The sequence below is a fragment of the Pagrus pagrus genome (genome assembly GCF_965226575.1).
Source record: "Pagrus pagrus genome assembly, chromosome: 3".
Classification (NCBI taxonomy): Eukaryota; Metazoa; Chordata; class Actinopteri; order Spariformes; family Sparidae; genus Pagrus; species Pagrus pagrus.
In genome coordinates, this window is record NC_140187.1 from 12,716,528 (window position 1) to 12,731,025 (window position 14,498).

The following is a 14,498-nucleotide window of genomic DNA, read 5'->3' on the forward strand; positions in this document are numbered from 1 at the left end:
ACCCCTTTGTCCAAAGTGAAATAACTGTATGATTCATTTGGCTGCTGTTGTTGCAAATCCTTGTGATTATTTCTGGCTGGACACTGAGTTTAAGGGGGAATGGTAGTTTGACATATCTTGTTGACACAAATTTTTCGACACCTCTTCATTTTGTATGGGCTATACTTAACAATTGTTTGAAATGTACATGTGTTAATCACTTTTGTGTCGGCCACATGTGAGCAGATCTTAATGTAATGTAAAAAAATCAACCCTGTCCTTGTTTGTCTCTCTCGGTTGCTGACACAAGCCTGTGGTCAATTTGTTTAAAGGGGCACTGGGGAAAAAATTCAAAGTCAGAATTTAAATATTAAAAATATTCAATATTTATGAGGTAATAATACAAACTCAGACATATTTATTTTTTTCCTTAACTGATTAAACAAGCTGTTCTGAGAGGAAAACAAGGTCCCCAGAACACTGTTTGAAGCTAGAAATGTGGCAGGGTCCGCCACATATAAACAATCAGTATATTTATTCAGTCATGAAAACAAAGAGTTTGTTTATTTAGTTAAGGTTAGGGTAAGACATAAAAAAAGATCAGTCAAAAAAGATCTTTATCTGCTGATTAAAATGTCTTCGCCAAAACTACATAGTGTTCCTTTAAATTGTTTAATGCTGCTGGACTGTGGATTTCAGGTCAGGTTTTCCGCGACAGTCCAGAGGATGTGACTTTACTTTATGCATGTTTTCGAGTGCCTCGCCAACATTAGCTGACGTCTAACATGAATTAACGACGGGCTTCCAGCACAACACCGACGTTTCCACAGAGCCATTTTAAATGATGAAAATCTCCAAATTGGATTTTACCTCTGCGGCGTCTTCAACTACAGGTCTTACTCGTTATCATGAGCCACCACTTCCAAGATTAGAGGTACAATTTTAATGAGCTTGCATCAGAGGGAAAGACCAGACCGACTCAGTTTTGAACCCAAATACAAAAAACAACAAGAAAGGTCTTCATGTTTGTTGCCCGAACTGTCAGCCATTATCCTGTCAGAGTCAACCTCGGGCTGTTAATGTGTGTTCGTTCGTGTGTGTTTACACGCTGAGAGGTTGTGTTGACTATAGTTTAAAACATCCTTTATATCAAGTCCCTTACTTCCTCACTGACCTCCCTGTCACTGCCACATGAAGCTGTTTGATTTTTGGGGTTGGGCTGGCCTTGATAGATGGCAGGAGGTGAACTTATTTGCGGTGGAATGGATCCGTCCACCTGAGTCCAAATGAAATGTGCGCATTAAAGAACTATTGATTCTCTATTTTCTGCACACCATTTATAATTCTATGGATTACCTTTCCTTGGCTGCGCTTCTCTTGTGCGCTTACAGGTCTACTATAGAAACTCAAGGGTGTTAAATGTTGCTGCGAAATACACCTTGTTTACATCTTTTGGAAGAATAGAGGATTATAATAATCTTATCAGAGGGTTCAGAGTATGCTGCAGTAAAGCTCACAATTTCCACAAGAAGGAACTTATTTTCTCCTGAAAGCATTTTCTAGGATTCATGAAAATGAATTAGGATCATATGCTGTGCTACTGTTGCAGAAAATAGGCATGTAATGCTGTTAAAAATTAACCAATTATTCATCAGTGGCCACTTAGTTTCTAGGATATCTGGTTTGTGATGGAGCTGCGTGCTCGCCTGAGAGCTGATTTTCTTTTTTCTCATCTCGCTTTCTTGATTAGGTAGAAAATAGGAGGAGAAAACAGCTGCCGTTGAAACAAACTGTTGACAGTGCATGTCGGGCGCTGGGTAAAGCCGTCTACCTGTCTCATACCTTTTGTTATTTATAGTTCCACTGGAGCTGTTTCTCCTCAAGGATATTACTTTGCCATGGCTTTAACTGTCTCCAAACCAAACAGAATCTGAGATGGAGGTCCAAAGGGCTCGCCTCATGCCCACGCCGGTGCACGCTTTAGTGCTCTAATTCTATCACTGCTCTGCACACACCCTATCCAATTAGGCAGCGTAATGGGATTGCTGCGCAGGGTCAAGATCTGCTCTCATTTTTTCCTGTTGGACGCCACCATCACAGCAGCTACCACATGGGATAAGGACCTCATCTCCCCTCCTCTCTCTCTCTTTCTCTCTCTCTCAATGCTCGCTTCACACTATTTTTTTTTCTCCGTCTAGCTGTATTTCATGGTGTAATGATCTTGCTGCTCATTTCCCCATGACTCAGCAGCAGTTTTGGGAAGATGTGAGAGAGTAAGCTCAGCTAAGGCCGTTGTCTCATTAAGTTAGGTATAGAGGCTGCTCACAGGTTTTAATGGCGTCAAGGGAAAAGCCGCTGTCGATCAGGAGCCTAAATGCAAGGGGATCAAGTGACTGTATTGAAGTTTACTTCAAATGAAAAACAGGCTGAGATTAATTTTGCTGTATTTCAAGAGCAAAATCAATATTCTTATCGACACTACTGTACCCTTATGAATTTAATCTACCTACCCACAACCCATACCTATAAGGGCTGCCAGCTCTCCCTCCCATCTTCTCCCTGTATTAACATTAAACTGACACCAATTTAGTCAGCAGCCACACTCAGCAGCATATTAGCTGCCAGCTCCTTCCGCCGTCTTTATTTTTACTCAGCGTGCACTCATGCCAGGGTTAGATAAGCTTGTGCCAGTTCGTCAACACTTTTCCTGCCCATTTCTGTCCCTTTATGACAGAAGTGGGCTGTGACGACCGGGCTCTCAGCTCCGGGGAGCGTTAATGGAGCATCCTCTGCTCATTAGCCACGGCCCTGCCCCGGATGCCGCCTGGTCCCTTCGTCTGCCCTCGGCGTCTGTGGGCAGTACATCGTATCCGACTGCACATGTTCGCACACGTGTGTGCACGCGCCAAGACCCCGAGCAGTCGGTGCTATATTAGCATGGTAATAGGCCAGCGAGGAGGAGATCCCAAGGAGACAAAAGCAGCATCTCTGCCCTCTGGATGCGCAGGACTTCTGTTTCCTTTAATTAATCACAGTTCGGTTTATTGATGTGTCACTTGAGAACATTGACGTCCTTCTCTAGGTCACTTCTTCCTCTCTCAGGGGAGACTTGCTTTCAAGCACACTTTCCTTTACGGTTTTGTTCTAGGTTAATCATATTTAGCATTGTTTTCAGAAAGAGTTGGTAAATCTTGGCAAACATGAATTTCAGGCTTATTTTAATCTTCACATGGCCCCAGATTGGTCCCTGCCAAGGCTTTCAGAAACACTTCTCCAGGCTACAGCACCATGAAACTGTTTCTTTGTGGCTCCCAGTGGGAACGTCGATTATCACAACACAACTTTTTTTTTTTTTGCCCTCTCACTTCACCTCATCTATCTCCCTGTGTTTCTAATTAATTACATTTTAAGCAAACTCTTAAAACCATTCACGTCTTTATTTTTTTTCTGCGGGCCTTTTATTATCTGAATTCTTCGCTGCACGGCTCCGTCATTAGTTGCGGCTGAATTACAAAAGAGAATCCCTAAAACCGTGTTGTTGATTTTTACAGCAAATTTAAATCATTGCTCACTACTAGTTCCTGGATTGCTTCATTTTCCACCCAGCTACTCTCTTCGCTTCGCTGGGTTTTATAATTGCTGCCAGCGTACACAAGTTGATAGAAATGTGAGCCTATGTTTTCCACATTTCTACATCTTCTTCTGTGTCATTTATTATTCATTCCCTGGCACATGTGGTCATTAATAGGGCTCATACGGATGGTCTGGCGCAGCTCGTTAGCGTAGCTGGTGGATTACTGCATGTGTCTTCCTTCGGCACTTGTGCTTTTGAGGATCAGTCACAGTGTCGAGGCTCTGGATTGAGATTTAATTGAAACTGCGGACCAGGACCACACAGAACCTCTATTTCAATTTGGCACAGAGTGAGAGATGTCTGCGGTTGTTGCATTATAAGTTGCCTGCATTATCATTTCATTGGAGCATTACTTCTCGCCAGATTTAGCCAATGCAGTTGGCTCACAGGGTTACGTGCAAATTGAATTACTGGTGGAGAGGGATTGATCGCTCGGTTAAGGGCTTTCTTTCTTAACATGGCTTCACTCTCAAGAAGAGAGCTTCTTTAGTGCAATTTTTTGTGGTTATATCCCCTCACGGATGATACAATAGGCCCCTCTTTTCAATACGAAAAACATTCAGATAGAATTATATGTGTGATAAATTGATGCACAGTCTATTTCGACAGCGTAAGTAAGTGTTGATTGGTTTGTTTTACACTTTCAGAGCTGCATTAGCACTTAGAAAGGAAGCTTTTAAAGGTAAGCTTGCTGCCTGAAAACCAAGATTTCCTGAGTATTAAATGCTAAATGAGTTTGGCTTTCCTCCCTGTCGTGCTGAAGCAGCACAGGCAGAGACAAAGCCGCTGTCAGGAGCAAGCTTTTATCTCATGTGAATTAATTTTGACTGGATTTAGTTGTACGCAGATCAAGCTGAGCGCAGGTGGCTGTTGGCTGAAATGGAGGTGATGACTTCAAGTCCTTAAGGCCATATTTCTTTTGACATCAAATATTCCCTGTGAGAGGGAGGACAGCTAATAGCTGGGCTCTCAGAGCGTATCAGGTTGTAATCGAAACTCATTGCTCAGGCCGAGGTCACTGATCCCAATTTATGTGAGACAACTCATTTCATTCTGAAGGTTTATTTCTGTTTTTTTGTGGGATTTCATGAAATTTACAAGGTAAATAACTGGAAGGCATGTGAAGGCTGGTGGCACAATCAGACATGACATTTCAAGCAAATACTGGAACAGTGTCATTTAGATAATGAGGCATCTCTGTCTTCACTTTCCTCAGTCTCCTTCTCTTTCAACCTCTTTTGTTCTCTCAGTCTCTGCAGGATCTTTACTGCCAGTCTATTTGAACTAGGTATCTTTGTCTGTGTACTTTGCTGATAGAGGTTCTTCTGGGCTCTCCTGGCTGTACATGTGGACTTGAGCTCTTTTCCACACAATAAAGAAAGGGCTGTATCATTTAAACGTTTGAGATTTTGTCCAGATGTGATCCCTGAGCTTCATTGCTGATACCAAAATAATCCTTCATGCTGTGTACTACCAACTCTGTATAGATGTTTTGTTACGTAATGCTTACTTGTACAGTACAAATCTTTTAAGTTGCATGTTTTTTCTAATAAAAAAACGTGGATCTGTGTAGACTCTTGTACTCGCAGATACCGATCATTTAGGCTGTATCGGAGGAATTTCCGATTCTGATATCAGTGTCAAACAAACCCTAAACAGTCATGAAATCTTTTATGTATTTTGTACTTAAGCGGGTGTACAAGAAGTTTGCCCAAAATATACAATCGAAAATTGTCAAAATTGAGTTGAAGTGCAAATCACAACAACTCAGTGTTTTCCTATTTGCCGTTGTGTTTTGCTATTTGCTGTTGTGTTTTGCTATTTGCTGTTGCCCAGGTAGCAACATTGCTACGCCCAGATCTGGCCTGCACCACGTACGTTCATCCAGCCCACATACCGCGTGGCACGATGGCATCTGGCCATGCTACTGCCTGCTTGTGGCTCCGATCTGGCAAACAGGAGCAGACCGCCCAAGTACCATTGTTCCAAGCGGTATGTGGGCCGGATGAGGATGTCTGGTACAATTTTGCTATCTGGGCGTGTTTTACTATACTCTGTTGTGTTTTCACTTCAGGGCCACCGTATTGCGGTCTTGTCACATGATCTTCATCAGCAGATAAAGTTTGCTCAGTTGTCATTAAATTGTAAAAGTTTAAAGGTTCAGTTTGTAAGAAAGTTGATTTTTCAGTCTCATTCCCAACCCCCAAAATCCTGACACTTTGGGTTTCCCAACAGTTAAATACTGACACTTCGGGATTGTAGGTCGGGTCACCTGACATCCCAAAGCGTCAGTATTTGACAAGTTGGGAATTCTTACTAATTGGACCTTTAAATAACCTCTTTTTTTTTTGCACTTTACCAGCTTTTGACACTCCATTAAAATACTTAAATGTAGCAACAGCCGAAAACAGGTGGAAACAGCTAGCCTCCTGCCTCAGTCCAGAGGTGTCAGAATAAAAGCTCACTAATTTGCAGTTTCTATCTCGCTGGTTGTCTGGCAACCTCATGACAACAAGACTCAAGGAAGTCACTGCATAACAACCTGCTACAGACATCACGTATTAATCAGTCAGCTTAAGAGGGCAAGCTGTTGTGCTGTGTTCATAGCCTTTGTTGCTAAACTAAGCTAACCAGCTGCTGTAGATTTAACACAGAGGCATGAGAGTGACATCTAATCTTCTCATTTCATCTAACTCGAGACAAGAAAGCAATTAAGTGTATTTCCCAAAATGCTGGTCCATTCACGGCTATATCCACCATTTTCTTACACTGTGGGTTTTAAAAGTTGACTTTACTTTAAAAGAGTCAGAGACTACTGTACTTGGTAATTTTGAGGTAATAGGTTTCCCTGATTTCTTTTAAATAAAGTCAATCTGTCATATTTTACAGTGTAATAATAATGTGCGAAATACAATGTGACAAAGTGAAAGTACTGACTTAGTGATGAACCAGCGGAGAATTATCACCTCAAGTTTCATAGAGAAAGTGAGTTGAACTTTATAGTTTTGATTCGCTCTCTCCGCTCTGTTAGTGTTGTTTTCAACACTGTTTTCAGGGGAAAAAACCTCTAAAAACCCACTTTACAATACCTGCTCATTATCAAACGGCAGACAGACACAGTTAGACACTAGCTGGTGGAGCATAAGCAGCTGAAGAGACAGATAACAGAGCTGAAAAGGAGTGAATATTGGATTTACTGTACATTCGCCAGGTGGCCACAAACATGGCTCTGAATGAATTATAATGGATGGATTAAAATGGATTTAATTCAGGACCTCATCCTTAATAAGTAAACAAGATTATGAACATCACCCGACATTTACTGTCAGCTTTCAGTACAGTTTCTGACTTTGCTGCAGACACGTATTTTTTATCAAAGAGGCCTTGAGGCTTTATATCCAGCCCTAAAAGACAGTTGGGTCGTGCTATACTTGGAGAGGATGTGTCATCTTCCAGACACACTCGAAATTCAATCAAAGAAGCTTTGCCAGCATGTGTGTTGCCGTGTTTTCTCTCTCTGTGTCTGTCCGTCCTGTAATTTTCTGGGCTATCATCTCAGTTCATCTGTTTCTCACGATCAGTTACTCTATCTCCTCAGCTGGATGCCAATGTGGTCCCTTTTTTCTCGCTCCACTAATGTCCACTGGGAGGTTGATGTGGTTTCTGTTTTCTCGTGGAAACTCAATCAACAAAGCTCAATCTCTCCCTTTTCCCGTTTCTCTGCCTCCTGCTTCCCTCACTCACAGTGATAAATTATGCAGAGTATTCCACTTTGATGGAGGACTAATTGCTCCACTTCAGCGCGTGGATCTTCAATAAATAGCTCGACGCAGGAAAATAATGTAATGTTTGGTGGTAAACTTTGCTTCTCTAAGCATGATCTTTAGTAAAACAGCCCAAAAATGTGCTGTGATACGTACAAGGTAGCTGCAAGACAACTCAGAAATACAACCAGCACCCCATTCGAGCATTCAGTCTTCACTACTGTATATCTGAGGCACTGCGAGCTGCTTTGCCCTGAAGGCATTGTGCCAGTCGACTCTGCTCAGACTAGGGTGCATTATGAAATACAGTAATGTTCGGTAATAATGCACGACTGGAGCTTTTGCAGTTTTGATGGGTTTTCTGTTGTCGAAGATTCGCTAATGATGCCGTTATCTGGGACTTGAAGCCTGATTAGCTTGACGGATGGAGCAGGCATTGGCAGTCTCAACTGCTCTCTTCTGTCAGTCTCACTGTGTCTGTGCTTGCGTTTGTGTGTGCGAGGAGAGAGAGGAGAGAGTTGATGAGTTTGTGGGGAGAGACTGACAAAGACAGACACACACAGAGTCTGATAAGGGGAAAATAGGACTCCCTTCTCTTTTTCCTTCTCTGCCCCTAGTCGAGCTTACACACCAACGCCGAACCACTGCAAAGGAGCCACGGAGCACAAAATGAGCAGCTGCCTGCCTGTCAGCCCACCAATGTGTAGGAGGAGGAGAAGCACATGCCTAATCTTCTTATCATCTCATCCAGCTCTGCCTTTAAAATGTGTAGCTATATATCTGCTGGTTAGTAGGAGGGATGTTTTGGGGTGATACTGGATGGAGAGGAAGGATGTGACATGAATTAAACCCCCCTGAATGGGATCTAAATGTGTGTGAGTGTGTTGGAGAGTATTGTTCCCTCACAGCAAGTATTGGCAGTCACTGGATATTCAATATATGCAGAGGGAGTTTTCTCTTGTGGATATGATTACGGTGCCTCCACAGAAAAAAATTAAGGAGCTGGTCAATGTTTTCCTGGCGAGTGACCTTTTGTGGCCGTGTGAGTAATACCTGTCTGTGGATGTAGCATTAGGTAATTATAGTGAAAAACCTCTGAGGGAAAAGGTTGGGGTAGGTGGTGTGTGACGTAGAGTGCTGTTTGCATCTTGTCTCCTATTAATTGGCCATGTTGGGTTTTTTTAGTGTGTTTTTTTTAGCTCTCCTTAACATTTTCTTTCTCACTGATTCTCACCAAAACATATCAAGAATGTTCATGATGCCTCTGTAACGTTACTAGTGGTCAAAAACTTCACAGCTTATGCCTTTAACTAAGTGGTTTTCGTTGCCTGAACCCAGTGTTACCAACTGAGCGTCTTTATCACTAGATTAGCGACTTTTCCGACGCTATTAGTGACTTTATTTCTCTAAAGCGATCAGTGTCAACTTAAGCAACTTATTCAAACCATCAGGGAAAAAGTGAGAAATATATCATACTGTAATTTATTCCTATGAATGTTGCTCAGAGTAAGCAGAGAGAGAGAGAGAGAGAGAGCAGTCTACAGCTCCTCTGCTGCACAGCGCTGGGGTTTCATCCTCTCCTCTTGTGCGGTGTGCAGGCTGTGAGCAGGTGTGGCGTGTGGGGCAGGTAGGACGCCGCAGGAGAGGGAGCTCAGTTGTAGTCACTTTCCATGGATACATTGATGCTCTCGCTCTGAAACTTTCTCTGTATTAGAGCTTGTAACATTAAATATGTTAAAGCTGAGTTTGAGCTTTTTTCTGACTAGATCTAGATCTTCTCCCTCCCTCTGTTGTGAATTTGTGATTGATTATCTGGCTCAGGATTTCTGTATTTAGCCTGTCTTTTGTATGGCTTAAAGTAATCTCTGCGTCACTGCAACCGTCATACAAGCTGTATGCAAATGAGTCAGCAATGATGTCACCAAATGAGCAAATTAAGTGATCTGGTGACTTTTAGCGCCTTCTGGACTTCGGAAAAGAGTTGGCAACACTGCCTGAACCTGAGCAGACCTTTACAGTCTAGTTGGTGACACATAATTTTTTAGCCATGCTAGCAACATGGATGTCAATGTCTGTACCAAGACTGAAACATCTCAGCGAGGCTATTCGAGGGATCTAGGTGACATTTTTGAAATTTGATCCTAAAGAGAAGTATCCTCCTGACTTTGGTGATAGCCTGACTTTTGTCATATACTGCCACTATGAGGTTGACATTTGATTTTGACTGAAATGTCTACAACTATTTGATGGTAGTAACTCTGGTGATACCATAACTCTTCTAATACTTTGATTTACGCCCAAAACTAGTGGCATTCCCATTATCCTCAGCTGTAGTTGTGTTAAGAGCTAATTAGCTAATGTTAGCATGCATAAACGCTAAACTACAATATGTTAAAGTGATATTCTTTTGATGTGGGGTTGTGTGGGGTAGTTTTTCCAAGTCAGTGTATTTCCTGCAGTAGGTGACTGTCAGCTCTTCCCCTGTGTGGAGAAGCAGCGCGTCGCAGCGACAGGGAGGCAGATGGTTGTGTACCATATATTTTGAACATTTTCGGTGCTTTACATTATCAGACAGCCACGTAATACAGTGCAGGGCAGGCACAGCTGCACCTGTGCGTAGGAATATTGATGTTGAGGGAATGTAGTCTCAAAGGAAAGGGTTGTCTGACAGCAATGTAAATCACCAAAAATGTTCAAAATATTGCATACACTAAAAGGGATATATGTTTTTTAGGTGTGCCTTCTTTTAGGTGGGTAAAACACATCTTGCTGTCAGTCCTTTTTAGCAGTTTAATGCTGTGCTTCCCTGTTGGTGCTACGTGCTGCTTCTCCACACAGGGGGAGAGCTGATGGTCATCTCCCGCAGGTAATACACTGACTGGGTATAAGAACCTCATATAACCCCACATCAGAAGACCCCAACTATCACTTTAACACTTAGCTCCGAGCCACACGATCGCTACTATGGAAGATTTTAAATGCACAAATGAAAACACATCAAACACAGAATGGAAGTGAAATACAACACACATAGCAACGTGTGTTTGCTAATAGAAATTAGCCACCTGGTAGCTGCTAATTGGCGAAGCCGTCAACGTTTACCAAGGATTCAGCCAAGAAGATTCCTTTTCAGCGTGTTTGTGTTTCTTGGTTTCTCTGTTGTTTGGTGGCTCGTTATTGTTTGCACACAGACAGAAGGACAAGATTTGAATGTGTCCTTATGCTGCGTGCACGTGTTCTGTGAGGCCGTTGCCAAGCCCTCTGGTTAGAGAGGGGCCTCACTAGTCCCATGGGCCTTAAACCCTGTGTACCAGAAGACCTCCATATATATTCAACAGCCTCTGCTGCAACCTCTGATCCCCTTCCTTTTTCCCCTCCTGGCTCGAGTTAACTCATTTTCTTTCCTTCAGATTATTGTCTCTGTTGTTGTGTTCTCCACCTCCCCCCTCTTTCATGTCTGATCTTGAATGTCTCTCAGTCTCGCGTTTCATTGCTGGTTAAGCTGATTATACTATATGTCTTTATTATCTACTTTCATTCCTTGTCTTGGTTCTGTTCAGCTCAGACTTGTTGTCGGCTATTCTTTGCCCACTGCCAATGACTCTCACAGTTTCTGTTTATTATTGCAGTTTTTAAATCTCTCTCTCTCTCTCTCTCTCTCTCTCTCTCTGTCTCTCGCTCTGTCTCTCTCTGCCTGAAACCCACCTCCTCTTTGCCTCCTGGCAGTCGGCAGCAGATTGCAGGCTGGACGGGCCGTGTGGGTGTTTGACATCACACACAAAGCAGAGGGCCGTGAACAATGTCTGCGTGTACTGTACAGGCATAATTAGATATATTATCTGCACACGCACACGCTCGCATACGCACTCATGCACTTTGCTTTCCATTACAGCGTTCTACATCAGCATGCATGTACATAATTGAACAGACATCCGTTAAATTATACAAACAGCCAAACAGGTAGCTGTTTCTCCACCTAGCCGGGCCGAGAGGCTGGGAGATGGACATGCAGATAGACGGCTTACAGAATGTCTAGCAAATGTATGTTATTATCATATTTATGCAGCACAGGAGCAGATTAGAGCTTCAGCGGTGGAGCCAGCAGAACAAATGATTGGCAAAGGGTTGTTTTTCATCCAGCTTATATAACCGACTCATTTTATTCACCCCAACGAAGACCACATCATGATTCCCCCCTCCCTCTGCATGTGTGTAGCATTAAAAATGGCTCATTGGGTACAGAGTCAGCCCTAATCAGTTGTGATGGGAAGCTTGTTTGTACCTGCAGATGTGATTACAGCGCTTGAATACAAAAGCTGTTCATCTTATTAGAAAATGGAGGAGAAATACGTTTGGATTCTGCCAAACTGTCCTCACAAATTCTTTTATGCAGAGCTAGGTCTGTGAAGTGGGAGGTCATTGTGAAAATGTTTCCACTCAGTGCTTTACTCTGCAGTAGCGCTGCCTGATTTTTCAGCCACAGCTCTTGGGAGTGGCACAAATTGAATTTTTTTTTCTCCTTTAGTGGCATTTCTTTATAAAATAGGAACAGAACAGAAACACTGAACGGCAACAGAAAGAAAACTAGATTCTCCTGACAGACTGAAATAAATCTCGTCTAATCTCAGCGTGTCAACTCAAGATACTGGTCAAAATATTTACATAAAAAACGGAAGATCACAAGGTTGAACTGAAATACTTGTTTACGTGATGCATTTTTTACCGTCCGTCAATCGTATCAACTGATTGAACAGTACCAGGCTGCATGTTAAACCAATGCAACACAGAAAGGGATTATGAGCTGCTTTGTAGGCTAACATTATTATTATGTCACTTTCCTCTTAAAGGCTAAGTTCACCCAAAATGAAAACTCATCCCCAATGCCGATGGAAAGTCAGGTGAAGTTTTGTAGTCGACAAAACATCCCTTGAGCTTCACAGAAAAACAGCGTCGCAGCACTCTCTGAAACAGCTGAAGTAGATGGGTTCTTGTTTTAAAACGTGAAAAAACAATTGAAACAATAAAACAAAAAAGCTCCAAAGAGCTTGTCCTGTGTAATTCAACTCTCTGGAAGGCCCCATATTTAAGAGACGTTATTTAGACTCTTTTCTTTAAAGTGGATGCACAAGCTTGAATGCATGTTGAGGGTGTAAATAACATCTTTTCAAATCATTTTGGGATCTCTGGGCTTTTGGTGACGGATTTTGCTGGATGGCTGTAATGACTTTGACGGCTTTGTCTTCCCTGTTGTTACTGATCCGTAAAATATTGGCGCTTTATAGAATTTTCCATCTTCCATCATCACGACCAATAATTCATTATTGATCATAGACAAAAAACAAATCTTTACTGTGACACATTTGTACTGGCTATGGTGGAAGGTCCCGTGAACAAATTGACTGATGAATGCAAATTGTTGAAATTGAATGTGGCTTGAAATCCACCAAGACAAATGTGCTCGTGAACAGAAAAGGGGACATGATGAATTGGGGATTAAACCAAAAGAGAAGTCATCCTTGAAAGCCCGGAACAGAACTTATTATTCAAGCCAGTGACAAATTAGCGTGCATTGGGATTTTGTGTCTGGCTTGTTGTTGAATGTGTCATTTAAAAGGCTGAGAGGCAGCAGGGCCCATATGTAATACTTGGAGGTGCAGGGGATTATTGGTGTTTTTTTTCTTTTTATCCCAGACTGCTGGGGCAGAAATAATCGCCGTTTAGCGCATCCTGCTGAGTTGTATGGCTTTTATGTAAAGGGCATGTGCTGACTAAAATGTCATATTCTTTATAGCAGATTATGTAACTGTAAAAAGCACTAGCGTGGCAATTGATGAGAGTATTAAGACCAATCTAAAATAAAGACATGCAAGATGGTGCAGCCTGTGTGGCAGCAGGCTGGAGCAGCTCTCACTTTCGTTCTCTTTTTTCCTAAACCATTTAAACGCCTTTCTTTTTCTGTTATTCTAAGTTGATTTTTTACCTTAATAATAACAGCAATATAAATGTGCTTCCCCCACAGGAAAATTATCTTCCTCTTTCCTCTTACAGGGGCATGAATAGGACAAGACTCATAGCGCTTGTATGGATTTAATGCCTGGTTTATGTAACATCGCACTCCCACTCTCGATACAACCCTCAGGACAATAAGGACAGAAAGTAGATCTGTTGGTTTGTGGCCTTTATAAATCGTGTCCATTAAACAGAACATCCAGTTTATATAAGAAACCATTATTGTCAGTCTTGGGATGAAATACCTTTTCTACAGGCTTGAAAGAGACGGAAGCTGAGTCTCCTCCCTCTGCACCTTTAATTACTCTAACTTGAACACAAATATTGTCATTTTATCAACGCACAATCTGACAATAAAGAAATAAATCATTGCGTCCAGGTGATAATGTGGTTTGAGATACATTATTCCCTGAGAAGTTTATGAAGAAATGTCGGATCTGCACCAAAAGTTAATTGGGTCTGTTCTGGGCTGAGACCCGTCCCTCCATCCCAGTTCTGTAGAAATCCTTTCAACTGACTGATCATTACTCCTCTGCGTTTCTGCTTCTCCATTACCTAGCCTCATCCTATACACATATGTATATATATTTGTCCCTTCGTCCATCCACCCACACACACATAAATTCACACGCTGTACATAAATTTAGGCTCATTAGCAGTCAGGCATATTTTATTAAGGAGACTCAACTGCTCTCACTCGCTATCCTCATCACCACTCCACTTAGCTGATGTGTGACTGTTGAACTGAGTGGTTGACTAAATAACTGGGTGAACTGACTTTTCAGCTGAATGACACTAGCTTGGTAATTAATTGGCTGAGTGGCAATCCAAGCCGACGTGCCGAATCGGCATATCTCTGGTTGACTTCGTGACTTGTTAAACGGCTGATCGCTAGCAGGTTGGCTGACCTGACTGCGAGGCTGGTTAACTGACATGCAACTTACAAAACAGACTCTCCCTTCTTTCCCCCCTTTACTCCTTGTCTGTGTTTTCCTCTCATACCTTGTCTTTTCCACATGCAGTCACTTGTTTCGGGTCGTCTACTTTCTTCTGTCCTCGCCGGATTTCCACTCCTCCACTCTATTTCTCCTCTCCACTCCATCACTTCACTC

General features: G+C 42.3%; 1 protein-coding gene across 2 annotated transcripts in view; it reads left to right on the top strand.

Moving 5' to 3' along the window:
- The window catches only part of kif5ab (kinesin family member 5A, b), a 76,156-nt gene that overhangs the window by 5,876 nt on the left and 55,782 nt on the right, over positions 1–14,498 (top strand). The window lies entirely within an intron of this gene.